The sequence below is a fragment of the Falco naumanni genome, chromosome 7 (assembly GCF_017639655.2).
Source record: "Falco naumanni isolate bFalNau1 chromosome 7, bFalNau1.pat, whole genome shotgun sequence".
NCBI classification, from domain to species: Eukaryota; Metazoa; Chordata; class Aves; order Falconiformes; family Falconidae; genus Falco; species Falco naumanni.
In genome coordinates, this window is record NC_054060.1 from 18,246,539 (window position 1) to 18,263,541 (window position 17,003).

Sequence of the window (17,003 nt, forward strand, 5' to 3'; positions counted from 1 at the left end):
CTTGCCATGGCCAGTCAGACGAGGAGTATGGTGTTTTGCTGGGATAAATCACAGATCATTTGCATTCAGTAAGTCATGATAACCAGATTAAATTTCCAAGGTCCATCCAGGTCCTCTGATGATACAGAGAGTTTGAAACTTTTCATTTCTGTAGACTGCCTCCTCTGTACAGCACAATAAATCTTTGTCTCAACATAATGTGATGAAATGGGCTCAGCTGCTGAGCTTGGAAAAGTTATGAGTATGGTGTTCCTATATACTGCATGCTTGTCTTCAAGATGGAAGAAGCCAATAAAGAAGAAAAAGGCATCAACTGCCACAGCCTAAGAAGACTACTTAGAAGGGGACAGTGGGTCACAAAAGGGGTGATTCAGACCGCCCTGTACAAGGCTGATGAGCAGGAAGGACGGGCTGTCACTGGAAGGAATACCAAAGTCTGATACTTGACTGCATGGGGTTTTAAACAGAAGCATCCTTCCATTTTCAGTGTTTTTGACTATTTGATGCTCCTGCAGGTAGATGTTACGGGAAAAATATTTTCAATCAGACCCCTGCGCAGATGAGTGATCTCGTCAGTCATGTCGTGCTAATTCAAAGGCTTGGGTTTGGGGAGATTCTGACAGAATCAAGGCCAAGGAGAGAAAAATACATATTAGTCTCCTATAACAGAGCAATAAACGCCTTAGTCTTTCCTTGAATTTTTTCCTGTTGAGATCCAGCAGTAAACTGGAAAGGCACAAGCATTCAAAACTGAACATTGCCTACCTGCACAATGGCTTGAGTGCAAGGAGGGGGCCAGCTGTAGTTCACAGGGGCCTTGCTACCTCCATAAAACCATGACCCAAAATAAGCCTCCCACAGTAATGCAGTGGCTCTAGGTATCTGGTAGCAGAGGACTGGAGAGCCCCAAATCTCCAAAAGCAGAGCCATGTGGCACAGGAACCATGAATTGCAGCTACATTGGTCCGAGCTCTGGATCCCCAGATAAACTGTGGATGTTCTTAATCCTACCGCTGCCTGAGGGAGTCTTGGAGGGTTTCCAAGTTTTACAGCCTCCTGAGAAATTTGTTTGCATTTTCTCCTATATGCAAATTGGCAAGGCAGCGATCCAGCAATACACAAGTGCTTGCGATGGTGGCATTGCCCTTTGATTCCCCATCTTGCGAGCAGGCAGTATCTTCAAAGATCAAACACCAGCCTGAGGACACATTAAGGATTTTTGTTCTCAGGGAAGTTGCCCCCCAGAAATGGGGGGAGAGGAAAATGCTATTTGCACGTTGTGACTGTAGAGCAGACAGGTAAACCCACACAACAGTACGATGCCGTAGCCTCCCATTTTGCCTTTCTTTTTTCAGCGCTTTATGCCTGACAAGACAGTGAGGTGTCCTGTCAAAGATCAAAGCAATCACATCTCATCACTACTGGTTTATGTCCATCTGGTTGTAACACTTCATTTCTTCTTGGTCAAAACTTCAGCCCTCCCCCTGCTCATCTTGTGGCCGGCAGCTCCACCACCTCTGAGCGCCACATCAGGACCCTCTCATCGACGGAGGCTTTTGCCCCAAGGGCTGCTGCACACACTCTTCACAACCTTTCCGCCAGCAGTCATGGCACCTCCAGCATCCGTGGCTGCTGAAGGCAGCACTGCCTGTGCCTGGGAGCGGTGCTATCAGTGCCTCGTCAGGACGCAGCAGGAAACGTCTGGCCTCCGCTCCGCGACCATCTGCTAAAACCAGGCCTCCTCTGGCGGGAGTCCAACACAAAGTAAATAGAGTTTCACAGCCAGATTTCAAACAACAAAATAACTGAGAAATATGGCTCACTGCTCCTGGTTCTCAAATTCAAAACATGGAAGCCCCTAGAAGCAAAAATCCTTTATGGGCCCCAAGACCTTTCGGTTGTCAAATGGGCCCACTGTAGCGAATGCTAGGGAGAAAGTGCAGTGATGTGGCTAGCTACATTTTAGTTAGCTACACCTAATTAGTTCAATTTATGCATTTTTAAGATGGTTTCTTTCTCAAGATCAGTGATGGAGAAAAAAAATTAAAACTGGAGAATTCAGCTTGCAATATTTGTATGGGAAACTGTACAGAGAATTTCGAATTTTGCTACTGTATGATATTTTTCATGGTATAGGAGAGACAGACTCAATGAAGCGTGAATGATTTTTTAAAAGAACAGATTGGCATGTCTTTTAAAATAGGTCAAGTTTTTGGCCTAGTTTCCTTTAGTGTCCCTTAAAGCAATGGGATTTGAATATCCATGATAGTGCCATTATTTTTTTGGTTTTAGCCACATCTATGTGTGCCTCTAGTTGTAAGGCAGAAATGTTCTGTCATAAGATTACAATGGCAAAGACCACATGTCTCAAGCGGTATTTCTGAACAAGTTACATGGAGCGGTAAAATCTCGGCAGTGGCTGCATTTTGTCCTTACGTGTGATGTTAGAAAAAACAAACTATGAAAAAAAGTGATGGCCAGTGAAGCCAACACCTGCAGACTGAAACCCTGTCAAACGTGACCTATTAACTCTCCAGATTTTGGGAGAGTTAGCACCATTGTTTGCTTTCCACCTTTAAACTGATTAACTCAATTAACTTGATTTAAGTAGAAAGCAGAATTACAATAATGACATCTAGCTAGAAGATACACAAGACAGCAATTATAAAACCAAACCAAAGCCACCTATGTTGAATGAAGACAAAATACAACGGTCAGCTGTCAAAGCAAAAAGAATCTGTATGAGTACATTTTGATTCTAAAAAAGGATGTTTGAGATATTTAAAGAGGGAGGAAATTCTCCATGCAATATTAATTAATATAGAATAAATAGCATCTGTGTATGGAGCAGTCTGGTACATATATTTATGGATGCATCTTTGCTCTGTGAACATAACTTAGGTATAATACACATGTATTTATGATGTTACATAGACTTAAATATTCAACATTATACCCATACCAGTAATTGTGGTTGGCCTTAATGCAGCTATATGGAGTGAAGCAGGACATGAGGAGGATTTCCTCCATCCCAGAGCCCTGGAAAAAGGCCAGGTACGAAGCAAGAGTGGCTGTGCTTAGGGAATACAAGGACAGGACTTGTCAGTCTCCCTGCTCTCCCCTGAGGCTGAGGTGGGAGCTCAGTACATCCTTATTAAGGTGCAGGTTCTTCTCCCCACTGTGCTGATCCGTAAGGGATACTGCCCTTCAGGCACAACCCATTTAAAATGTTCCTTGTTGTGGTGAATCTGGATTGACCTAACGCACAGCCAGTAATAAACATTAGTTGGCTCACAGTATTGTACAGTAATAAACATACTGAAGAGCTTGTCAGTGCATGCTTCGGGAAAGAAGTACAATCTGGAACAACAGTCTACGCATACACTTGGAATACAAATCTTTTGCAGACGGTGGACTTCATTATGAAAACTGTTTGTGATTCCAGTTAAGCTGTGAGTGAAAGCACTGCAAAGGCTTGTCCAGTATTCATCCCACTGTAACGTGGAAAGATAAATCAGCCTCTAATAATGGAGACAGTTCTAAGAATACCTTTGTTTTAATGATTAACACTGTTTTTCACTGAGATTTGTAGTTGCAATCACCATCATGGACTGGAACCTTTGTTTTGTACCCGATCCTACTCTGCATTCTTTGCTGAAGAACTAGTGTGAGCTGTTACACATGTGGCTTTGTCTGCACAGTTTGTGACATAAAAAGGCTCAAGAAGGGGAAAGAGGATCTTTCTTTTTGCAGAATATCACCGAGTGCAGTAAAGTCATCTAGACAGCTCCAAAGGATACTGATTTGTGAGCAACTCTTTTTCACATATTACTCCCACTGCTTCCTGTGAGACAAGAATATCATGCACAGAGATCTGGTTGGAGTTTTCACACTGGCCATTCCCCCCAATACTGCTCATATATCAAAATCGCTTTCACTTCATAATAGATGATAAATTATTCCAACAATAACTCCAAGAATATTATCTTTGTCTGCCACACTCTAAATAATTAACAAAGATACCAGGCAGATTTGTGCTGCATTTGATAAGTACCAGGAAAATGTTAGTACTTCTGCAATGATCCCACTTCCAATAGCTGGCAAAGAATCCCACTGAAAGATCTTCCTCAGCATGAATATGTGATTGCAGAATTACTCAATGAGGACTGATGGACTAAATCTCATTCATTTATCATCTGAATCAAGTTGGGAAAAAAAAGTCATATTATCTATTTACATTGAACAGGTTTGTAGGCTTCACAGGGAGTTTTCCTTTCTAGCACTGAGCTTAGTGGAGCATGGACATTATTTTCTCTTACCAGGGTGAAATGTAAGAAATGAAAGACTGTTCATTTATGATACTATACATAGGTGCAGATTCTTAATGCCTTCATCTACCTTTGCAAGAAAGTTTGCACTGTGTTGTCCTGAAGTCAGCAGCGCATCCAGATTTCAGGTGCAAAACAGAAGCTCTGAGTGGAATACCCGTAATACGGAACATACAGGATAATTACACATTGCATGCTAAAGTAAGGCAACTGGCTCAGCTGCCTGAAGGACAGGATTTTATTCTGCTGGGCTGAAGCAATCTTCTGTGGGGTTGGAGCCAAGAATATTGACAAGAAAATGTTGTTCATAATCCATCTGGCTAAAATCTACTTACCCTATCTAGGCACTGCATCTAGCTCAGAGCTAAAATTAGGCTATCAGGAAAGGTACCACTGAGATGGGGATGAAGCCAGAGAGCTGCTGAGGGCAGATGGGTCCATGGGCAGATAACAACGTGTGAACAGGGGTGGGATGGAGAGGCTGGGTAGCAGTTCTTATGTCAGACGAGCGTGGCAGTGAATGAGTCAGCAGTGGTGGTTATAGTCTTCTCAGTACCCACAGCGATCTTTGCGGTCTTAACCAGCGTGTTTAGGTTGGATGCTCAACCTAGCAAAACACCAATAGCAAATCAGTTTAGATAGGAGAAGAATGGCATCCTTTATCAAGATGCTTTATCAATGCCTTAATTAGTTACAATACAGTCACAATATCACTACTCTTACAAGTCAATACCGCATACAGCCAAGAAACAGCTGTTTCCATACTATCAAGCTTCTAACATTTCTCTAACAATTCAAAAGCAAAGCAGACTAAGCTATAAACTCCAGTACGAGAGAGCACTTCGTGTCCTCTGCTATTTTTAAGTGAACCTAAAAGATGATTGATATATTTAAATAGCTTTTTAATAAATATTAGGTGTCAAATTGTGGAAATATAGATAAAAGCTGCCATTTTACAACTGATATCATCTGGGGATAGGAGGAAAGCATGGGGAATTATAATGAATAGAATCCTGGCCTTTACCTTTTGGGATAGTGCTCAGAGTTTTGCTGCGGTTTTAATCTTAATAACCTCTAGTGGAGCAGCTCAGTTTACAAAACAGTGAACTTTGCAGCTGGATGTCTTATACCACTATGCAAAGACTAAAATAAATAAATCAGTAGGTCACCTTCCTAGCTCAATTTTTCTGAGGCAGATAATTTTCTGTCCTTCACAAAGCAAGGAACAGATCTCTCTCAACATTGGGAAGAAAGGAAGGAGGGGCAGCTTTCCCTCTGCTCTTCAGTTTTGCTTTAACCCCTAGAATGAGTTGATTGCATTGCGTTCGTTAAAAGTTCCCATGTTGGGAAGGATGGGGCATTTGCTTGCTTGCTTGCTTCTTTTCTTAATTTCTCTGCTTTCAGTTTTTAAAAAGTCCTCCCCCCAAATTCTAGCAGATCCCAAACTCAAAAATCTGACTGTCTAACTCCAGTTTGAGAATACTGCTATTCAGATGGTGCTGTAAGGGCCAATTAGCCAAGTGTGACAACAACCCAGGAGCAAGACTTTTCTCAGACACAGGCTGTGTTCTTCCACCTTTAGGAGGTAGGAGAAGTAATGATTAGTCCTTTTATTAACATAGCAGGCACCCAACATAGAGCTGTGCCTGTTTAGGCTTCTAAAAACAGTTTGCACTGAACATGCCCTCTGGCTTCCTGGCAGAGCTGCTCCCATACCAGTAACTCGATATCCTCGCTCATGGTCACCATAACACCAGCCAAGCACACGGAAATAAGAGCATCTTTAAAAAATACCTCAATGGGTTAAAAAAACAGCAGGGCCCAGCTACCGAAGCCATGTCTGAGATTCTTCCTTCTGCAAGGCGGAGAGGGGGCTCAGTACCTTCTGGCTGTTCGCTACTTGAAGAGGAAAAGTATGGTTGTGCAGATGGCAACTTCTTGCACGGAAAATCTGTTTTCAGAATTGCAGCAACTGAGTAGTTTGAGTTGCTTTATTCCTCCGGGGAGGGGACAGAAAGGTATCAGCTCTGCTAATGGCACGCAGAGTGATTAACTAAATGCTACAAGGCCCAGATTCTGCCCTTATTGTACTGGTGCAGCTTATAGCAGATGATGCAGTTGCACAACCATGTTAGAGGACAAACACTGTCATGGCAGCGATACAGAGCTTTATTACTAGTAATTTAACTGTCAAAAAGGAAACAATATACTGCATAAATGCCTGGTAGGTGGTTAGAAAAGATTATGTTTTTAACCTTATCCGCAATATATTTAATCTCAAATTACAGATGCAGACACAGAACACACTGATGTTACTTTTAAACATACCAGACTTGCTTCACTGTAAGATATTTTCAGATTTTTTGTTGTGAATTTTTTTCATTTTGAGGGCTTTCTTGAATAGGAAATTCTACAATCACAGCACACAGTTTTACAACAGTTGCGCGTTGTAAAAAAATACTACTCTGCTTTTCAAATTTCCTCCCTTCTTTCTGAAAACATAGACAAATTAATGAAGAATAATTATAGCCTAGTCATAAAAACAATCTGTCAATATTTACATGGTGCTATTTCGTTTCTTGGTCTTTCTTTGCTGGTTTGATACTTCAACTAAGCCCAGCATGCATCGTCAAGCCCTGGATCTAATAACTTGGGAAGATGATATTTTGAGCTGCGTTTGCATTAGCAAGTGAAAATCCAAAAAGGAGTGAGGAAAAGTATCCTCAGCATCATTCAAAATAATTGCTGAATGAGACATCAGGATATACTAGGATAAAAAGAATCCCAAAGGAAAAAAAAGCAGGCAACCAGACTCCAACTAGTGAGCTGAACAGCAATGGGAAGGCCTGTGGGTCCATCTGCAACTTCCTCAGACACTGACTGTAAAACTTTACATTGATTTATACTTCTGTTCAAATAAAGAAGCAACTAAGACATACTTATGTCAGGTCCATTTTAAACTCTTTTGCTCATCTGTGGTTTTTTGATGCCACTTTTTAGGGGTTTAAGGAAATTCTTTTGAGAAAGAAGAGAACTGGGGCTTGAAAACTCCCGGTTTCAACAGCTGGTGCCCCAGGCACCACCGTCTGGAAGAAAGAGCAGTTTAAGAGCTATCGGATTGCTTTTCCATCTCACTGGCATTATAGCTTCATAGTTCTGACTTACTGGGGATCAAACTTGGATATTGATAGATATTTCAGCCTAAATGTGATTTCTCAGGCCACAAGTGGGGGCTTTTAGTGCGATGGTGCAGGCTTGCCGCTTTAGTAGGGGCATTGGAGCGAGGCAAGTGAATGCTCTGTTTCTTTTTTGTTGCAAGTACGTAAGCGAGCTGCTGCTTCTGAAACCCAGTTGCTATAGTATTGCAAATAACTCAGTGAGTATGAAACCAAAAGTACTGCCACATAGATGCGGCATATTTCTTTCAGAAGTTTTCTACCCAGAAGTATGATTGTTAGCTATAAAACTCTCATTCGTGCTTGTTATTTAAAAAAAAATCAGTTTTGGTGTTGGTTTTTGGAGGGATTTTTTTGCATCGTTCTGGCAAACCTGCAGTTTGGGGACTAAGCAAATAAATGCCTTACCTGGAACAGCTTTATCCCAACTGATTAAATGAGCCTCTTTCTTCACATTGAAAATCCCTCTTAAGATTTTTACAGTTATTGGGGCGGGCAGTATCGCACAGAGAAGGTATCTGGAACGCAGCACGAAGGAGGTGCTTCCAGGAGCAGCATACCTGAATTCACCTAGTGAATTGGTATCTAAATCCTCCAGTTCAGGGAGCAAAAATACGACACAAGGCATCTGAAATCCCACAAAAATGGTAAAGAGTTTGTTTTCCAAACATTTCCAAGTGGTTTTCTTATTTAATTTCTCAGACGCTTATGGACGATGTAATCTGAGTATCAGATTATTGTCAAGTGTGCACAAGCCTCCTCCTAGAAGGTCTGGCCTGGGGGTGAATAATGTACTTTGTGCATTTGCAACACAATCACTAGGCAGAGCACAGTGCATGCACTGCCCTGCTCTGCAGTTTGCCTCGGTTCAGACACTCTCACTCAAGCTACTTGGGTAAAAGAAACAGCTTTACAATTTTCCCCACAGTATACTTGCCTCCTAAAAATTTCCCACATAAGCATCCTTACTCCTGCAGCTCCACCAGTGCTAGCAAGTGTGAGGGCTGGCATTTTTGGTATAAGAATATCTCTATTCTTATAGAATAATATATATAATTATCTCTACAGTGTCTGCTCTGCTCCCTTGAATACATTTGCAATTAATCAGAAGAACATATGACAAAGGGTGGTCTGCTGTGAAAGGTACCCAGTGCGCTTGAACTTAATATCCTCTCATTTCATGCGGATAATGATGCTCTCTCTCCCCCTGGACTCCCTCTTTTCCTCAAAACTGCTGAGCGAGGAAGACTAGAAGTTCTGTCTGAGGAAAATGAAAACAATAAAAGCTCTGATCTACTTACAAGAAGTGCTGTAAGACAGCCAGGCTCTATATTGCTATATTGTCTAATATACTGTAGTAAAACATTATTAAAATCGAAGCAGTTGATTTCATTTTCAAATAGGTGATGTGTGGAGATGAATGTTCTTCAAATTATCCTCATTAGTACTTTCATATATGTTACACTGATTTTCATATCAACATTGTATGATCTCATGTGGTATGTAGTCAAATAGCTGGAATCCATTAAAACCATGCTCCAGCTGTGCAATCACTGTCCTCACAAAGATAGATTTTTATGTGTGGGTAATGTCAGGAAGAATCCACAGCTTCAATTATGAGAACATCAAAATATGTTGTTTATTGTAGAAAAAAAAAAAGCATTTGCAGCAATTTAAAATATCCAGTCAATACCACACTGCTAAATCTAGATAATAGAAATCCTGGAGAAATTTGAGCTAAATCTGTCTGGATTATAGCTGTGGGATTATCTGAATGCTAAATTACTGTATATGCTTTACTCACAAACATGAGCACAGACAGTATAGGAAGATGGATGACTATGCAGATCGCCATAAAACCCATCCCCAAGAGACTTTTTCATACACTAGGTAAACAACCCCTCTCAATTTATCAAGCATTCTGGATTGAATTAATGTTGTCATTTACTTCGCTGTTGCTGTGTAGAGGAATACGGTTTAACTTGAACAGCTCCTTCAGCACCAGAAAAATAACAAAGGTTTTCTCTGTGCAACCTTCACAACACACAGAGTGCAGGAATATTAATTGGCTGCTGTGTTTGTGTAACTGAATTAAAGAAAATGTAACTGTAGTGAGTAATCAGAAAACCAAATTATATGCAATATTGAAAGAAAAGATTAACCCTGGTTGTCTTGTTAAACCTCCCCTTCCCCTCCCCCGTTGTTTACACACCATGTTTCTGGCTTTCTAAGGACATACAGTGAATGAACCTGGATTGACCTGACACATAGCATCTCTCAAACTTTCCCCTTGAATGATTCACAGATGTGTGAGCTGCGACCAAAAAAAACAAAAGAGGAAAAATACAGGCTACTGTACAGGCTGAGTGGATGTGAAAGGGGTGTTACTGTCTGCATGTGCAGTGCTGTTGTCTCTCCTTCGCTGCAAGTGCACAGCCACTGATTACAAATACACATTCCTTCGCTTGCCCATTTAGCTCAGTTTGACAATTGCAAGTGAAACCACAACCAGTTAAGTCCACATAGGAATTATTCTAATTCCTATTATTCTGCTCCTGTGTATCAGTTTTTATTGCTCTCTGATGCTTTTTTGATATTCTGGGTGGTGACACTGCACGTTTGTGCAGCACAGTGCGTGGCAGGTGTAGCAATCGGGAGGGCTTTCCCGGGGACGAGGGCTAGGCAGTAATTGCTGCTTCCTGTGAACAGCTACCGGCTGATGTAGATATGGCCACTTTCATTTCCTTCTTTCTCATTCAAACAACGTATGTAGCTCTGTAAACAGATTAAATACAATTTTTGGATCCTGGGAAACTGTCAATGTAATCCTTTGGTCAAAGTACAAACAAACAAATGAATGGATCGGCCTTAGTCAGAGTTCAGCTGCATCCAGATTTTAAGATACGTAGTTTTCACCAGAGAACAAATTCAGGAAGAGCACCAAAACCTTGGGGTTTTAGTGAGAAAGAGGGACTATTATGAGCAGATGCCATGGAAATTTGGGCATGATAGCGGTTCTTCTCAAACTGTGCCCATGTGCTAACAGATTCAGTGTCAGCACTCTCTGGTGTTTGAGATAATGAAACACTGGTTCCATTCCTCAGTTTTTCTCCCTCGACCAAAGGAGTAATTTCTCACCGTTTCCACCACTATTCTGGCTGCTTTTGTGATGAATGTCTAAATACTAGTTGACCTGGAAGACAAAAGCTTGGTTGTTACATCAACTGCCCATAGACTAGTGCTCTTATGGAGCTGAACCAGAAGTGGTAACAATTAAATGTTTTAAGAGTAAAAGGTTAAAGCCACCTAGACACAAATGTCACAGCAAGAGTGACAAGCTGAGTTACTGAGCTCAGGTCTACCCTGTGCCAATGACTGCAAAACACATTGCAAAGACTATAGACCACACAGCACCAGTCTCAAAGGTGGTCTCTACATCATGGTCTCTGCCACAAAAATAACATGCAGAATAGAAAAAATTTGAAAAGTAAGTACAGCAAGTGAAGGAGTACAGGTTGGAAAGGGCTAACCTTAACATTGGGTTTTTTTTTTAAATCAAGCTAAACTCATGTATAAAAGTAAATTCTAAAATAACTTGGAAAGAGACAGTATGGTTTCATACCATGTTACCAATTTAAAGGATAAATAATTTGGGTGATTGAAACATTAGGAAAAGATTTAAAGCAAAAGAAGAAATCTTATTGATCCCGAACAGTACAGCACAGACATAGATCAAACAATAAAATAAGGTGCTTCATATTACTTGCAGGAATGCTAGATATGCTTCTCCCATCTCTTATATGTTCATTATGAAATTTGTTCTACTGTAACCCAGACATAATTTAAACTATTCCCTCTGCCAGGAGAAACCAAACTTTAAAGGCAAATATTAACTCAACTAGCATGTCTTTCTGGAAAAATAAATATGTTTTGATTAGCATGAGCAGTATTTCAGAAGATGGATCAATTTCCATTCAAAAGGAGATGAAACAAATTTAGAAATCTGATCCAGCAATGTAATTAGATAACAGCTCACATGCTTAGCACTATATAAAAGCTTACTCACTTTCCTGAAACAGAGTTCCAACATTAGAATAAATCTCCAACAAAGCTCAAATCTTTGTCAGACAAGATCTACAAAAATATTATTCAAGTTGAGAAAAATATGTTTTCAGTTTTACACAAGTAGTGCTTTTTTAGCGTAGCCCCCTCAGATCAGCAACTGCCATCATCACATGGGTAGCTGTGTAAAACTCCACTGACAAACCTGGACGCTGCGCTGTAACACACTGAATGCTCAGACACGCAAGTGGTCGGCACTTAGCTAATGGTTGCTCAACGCGGTCCAGAAAAGAGGCAGTTTATTTTCATTTCCCACTGGACAGCTGACCGCATAAGGAAAAACACAATTATACGTGGCATGGAATAACATTATGTGCAGCTTTATGGTTAATGTCAACACAGTTGGAAAGGCTACATGGAAAATAAACCACAACCTTAGTGGAGGTGGTTTTTCTACTACAGGCCAGCACTTAGTCATGGTGCCCGGACAGCACAGGGAAGGGATGTATGATTGCTGTACTGACTTCAAAGAGAAAAAGGAACTTATTTTTTACTGCCGCTACCTGCTATTTTGCTCTTTCATAAGCAGTATGTTACAAAGGTTTTTCCAGTCCTTAATTTGCCAGGTTAAGTGGTTAAGTGATTTCTTCTCTTTGCCTTTCCCTGTATCTGATTTGAAAGACAGTCATCAGGCAAACCTCCATTAACTCTACTCATCGCTCTCACACAGGTGAAGTGCTAGACTCTCAACAGCTATCTGCTGTCCCGCTTCGACTTTGGAGACCCTTTCTTTAGATCATTCACCAAGGCTAAATGAGCTCTGACAACCCTTTCTGGGGATCTGTTTTCCTCTGTTCATGTGATCTCTAGCATCATCTCCCAAACCAGTCAGAGAAAGTTCCTTCTCTGATTTCCTCTGTGCATCGGACAGACACTATTTTACTGTGCCTCAGGCCAGGGAATGGAGCAGAACAACACACGTGAGTTACCAGCCAGTTTGTTATACAGCAAAACAGAAAACAGGAATGCTGTGAGCAAACTCCTGAGGGTTTGACACTGTCTCAGAAACCTGTAGTCCTCTGCTAAGAGTTAGCTTATTAGAAAATATTAAGATGATTTTATTGCACTCAACATCTCCTTAATATGATTTCAAATTGAAACTATTCCTCTTTTAATTGAATTAATTAGTCTTCTAATATTTAAAATAAGATTAATTAACAGACTTCTGCAACTTTACATGACCAGCATCACACGTTACTTTTAACAAGATAGTCCCTAAGAAAAGAGTCTCAATATGTTTGTTGAAGGCATTAAAATTCACGTCAGAGGTAATGACTTCCTCTATAAATAATGCCTTTGCAGTGAGCAGAGCGGCTTTTTGTGTTGCACAGTATCAGCTCTGTGGTAGTTTTTAGTGCACTTTTGGACTTTACGCTTGCACAAAGACTATAATATGCAATACAGCTGTTAGTTCAGCCTGCTTAAGAAATGATAGGTGATCCTCACAGAAATGAACTCACCATTCTGGAGGTATGACACAAGTTTATGACAATCTCAACCTAGAATTTTATTTTTTTTTAAGTTTTAATTCTACTTAAATACATTTTAAGACTCAATATACAATGAAAAGAAGCACTACAAAATCATGTTTATAACCACAGCTGTTTAATATGCTCATTTTTGCATTTAAAAAATTATTAAATGCAACTTTTCACTTAATGCTTAAGCATAAGGTTTTTAATTTACTGATACCAGCAATAATTTTACAATTACTATTTTTACTGTTCGAGCTATCTGTTTACAGTGAGAATTCAACTTTTCTTTGATAGCAAACATATGCTTTCATCTCTACATTCCACTTTCTGCTTCTTATGCAGTGGCAAGATCTTGCAAAATCTGAGTTGCCAACACTGGAGGAGAATGTCCAAATCTAAGTAAACAAAACAGCTATTCCAATGGATCTTTTTCTTTTGATCAGGTTTTAGGGAAAAGAATTCACAACCTAGTCTTTGAAATTAAATGCCTTTGGAGTGCTCTTTTTACTCAGGATAGCCAAAGGCATAAAAGCTGATGCATTTAAAACTAACATCAGCCAGTTTTTCTTCTCTCCTGTCTTGTTAACCAAAGGTTCAGAGCATTTGAACAGACATTCATTTAATAATGCTAATAAATCAGAGGACAATAAATTTTAAAGGAATGCACAGCCTTTACCTGCCACTACATTGCTTGTACATCTGTCCTATAACGCTCAATGAATATACAACACCTAAATTAAAGTAGGGATTGAACTTTTGGGAAAGAGGACAGTAAAGGGTGATAGGACGGAAGCAAGGGCATTTTCCCACTATGTTTGTGCATGCGACTAATACATTTTGTATATATGTATTTGTTTTTTTCAGGGATTTGAAATCTTCTGTGTTTTGGGTTTATTTTTTTTTCCAGAAGGCCTTCTCAGTTATCTGTTAACTGTTACCTGCTGAGGTATGAATCCTGGGAAAACCTCAGCTGCTCTAAGAGAAAAAACTAATTGTAACCACACAACAGAAACCTTTAGATCTCTGTCAGATGGACCTAGCCTGGGAATTTAGCTCAGTATTTAGTCCAGGGCCATTTTTGCCATGGGTAGTTTCTTCAAAAGACAGATGTTTTGCTGTGCCCAATTGTCTCAGAGTAGTTACGTCCAAATCTTACCACATTCCCTTTCACAAAGCAATTCTCATTAGAGAAGCCCTGCTTCAGTTTAAGCTAATTTGCACATTACTATTAAGGCCAACTGCTGTGGCCTTGACCAAGTTTAGGAACACAATCGATGTATGTACCTGTCAAAAGAGTCAGTGCAATTTGAGTTCATGTATAGAAAACAAAAGCCCCTGTGCTTTTCCTGGTGGCCATCCTCACATAAAAGATGTTCCCTAATGTTGGTCTTGGACCTCCAATCTGAGGGACACCTTAGAGTGCTGTGGGGCATCTGCAGCAAGAGCCAACTTCAATGGCAACTGTGGGGGGCTCAGCATGCCTAAAAATAAGGACTTGTATTTTTAAAAGCTCTCAAACATTCTGTTGTTAAAATAACATTTCTTTTTTGTGTGGCAGAACAACAAAAAGAAAACCCCTATGAATTTCTGCTGGCTCTGCAGTAACAACAATTGCTGTCAGCATTTGTTTATGAAAACAGGCAAAAGATAACAAACTAATGCTCTCCTCCCAGCCGGCACTCAGTTACACATCTTTTACTACAGTTAGTGAAAAAGTTTGTACCTCCCCTAAGCTGAAATGATTTTCCAATGCGGAAATGCACTAATGTGTCAAGTGCATTCATCCAGGTGGTTCACACAGGGACATGTAGGTTGACTTTTAATCCATTTTATTACACTGAAACAAGTTTTCTGATAGAGAGTAAGCATTAGCAGGGAAGCCAAGGGCTGAACTGGCAATGTAAACTGAATTAGCATTTCTTTTATCAAGCAACATTGAACAAGCAAATGCCCAAGCATGTGGTATTCCAGTTTAAGACTAACATTGAATGCTAACATTGACACACTGGAAATGTTAGAACTTGTTTGTACTTGTTATATAATATTAATTTGTTTGGTGATGCCACACTGTGTTCACTGAATATTTTAGAACCATCATGTCTTACTCTGCACTGAATGAAAAATTAATAAAAATATGCAAGTTGATAGTAAAGGCCAGATCTGTTGTGGCATTGTCAACACAGCAAAGTAATTTTGAAAGACCTTATCTGCATTCACCCTTGATATGCACACTCAGATATACAATGTGGCACATCCCATGAAAGCAACAGTATGAAAAAGTGTTTTCTAAATGAATTTTATGCTATGTAGGGGAACACATTCTTCCAAGTGAAGAGGAATTGGACACAAGTGGCGACACACCTATGCAAATTAAAATATTCATGAAAAGTGCAGAAGAGTATTTGGCTCTTTCAGGCTGTAGGGTTTTTGGTTCTAAATACACGACTGGATTTCTTACCGACAACCACATGAGAGGAACAATAAATGTAGACCCCTAACAAAGGCTGTGATGAACAGGAAGAGCACAGGTAGATTTGCACTTACTCCTGTTGTAACTGCAAGGTTCTGCATCTAGGTGACAAGATTGTTGTGGGTTTTTTTTTATCTGCCGGGTCAATGGCATGCCTCTCTGTTGAAGAGTGAGTGATTTCTTCTTAAAAGCAGCTTCTTAACTGTCTTAAATTTAAGTGAGATGGGGTTGGTTTTTTTAGATGGAGATCTAACATGTAAAGGGACAGTCTTTAGGAGTCCTGGTGATCAAATATAGGGAAAAATACTTAGCCCAGTTTTATTCTAGTTTGCAATAAGTAAAATGAAACTGGGGGAGGAGGAGTCACTGATTTTTTCAACTTCCGTATCCTTTGTTTGAAACAGGATGAGGAAATCACCTCATTTAGGGAAAAACCCTACTTCCAGAACAGACCCATGAACATTTGACAAAACTATCCGGTAGCAGGATCTAAGGGATTGATTTTGGTCTATGGATGACATGCAAAATTCTTTCTTTTTTCCTAATGTAACTTCAAACGTGACAGTATTTCAGGTAGGAAATGGTGTAAGAGCTCTAGTTTCAGTGAAATGAGTTATTACTTTGTAGCTTTGGGAACAAGCTAGGAAAACAGCATTTATGTATGTTGCAGCAGCCCTTTAAGGGTACCCTCCATTAGAAAATGTTGCATCTCACACAGCAGGAGGAATTCCCATCATCAGTGAAGGATATTTCCCTTTAGCTTTGATGTTGCCATGTTCTGAAATCCTCTGAACCACCGTATGGGAGGACCATGTGCTTTTTAATTAATTTTCAATGTGGCAGACTTTTGCATTGATAAACCAGCTTCTCTGTTTTTTCCAAAAATGCCAGCTACTACTACAATGAAAAATCATACAACTGTCGTAACAACCTGGTAATATTACAGTGGCCACTTTGAAGAGTGGTCTGAAGAGTATTTGCCAAACCTTTTGATCCCTAGTAATCAGAACAGAAGTGCCCAAAATCCAGAGATTAAAGGATTAGGCCTCAAGAAAGACTTGTAGTATTTCAAGAAAATGTGACTGATGCTCACCACTTATTTTTTACAGTGCTGATGAGATTTAGTGTTTAAGGTCCTTTCCTGTTCAGACATAAAAGCTGCTGTAATCAGAGTATTACTAGGGAAAACTACTCTGGTTGGGGATTCAATATGTTTAAATTGTTGAGCCAAGGTTATTGTTTGGATTAGGTTAGGAAGGATGACACTGAAATAAGTAAGCCCCAATAGTGCAGCGAAGCAGAGAAGAACAAAGAAAAATGTTTGTATTTTTAAATAGCAATCTGAATAGCCTAAGTATGCTGGTTATAGCTATATATAAAAAATAACTTAGAGTAGCCTAGAAATTAGGTATTTTATATGTCTACACAGATA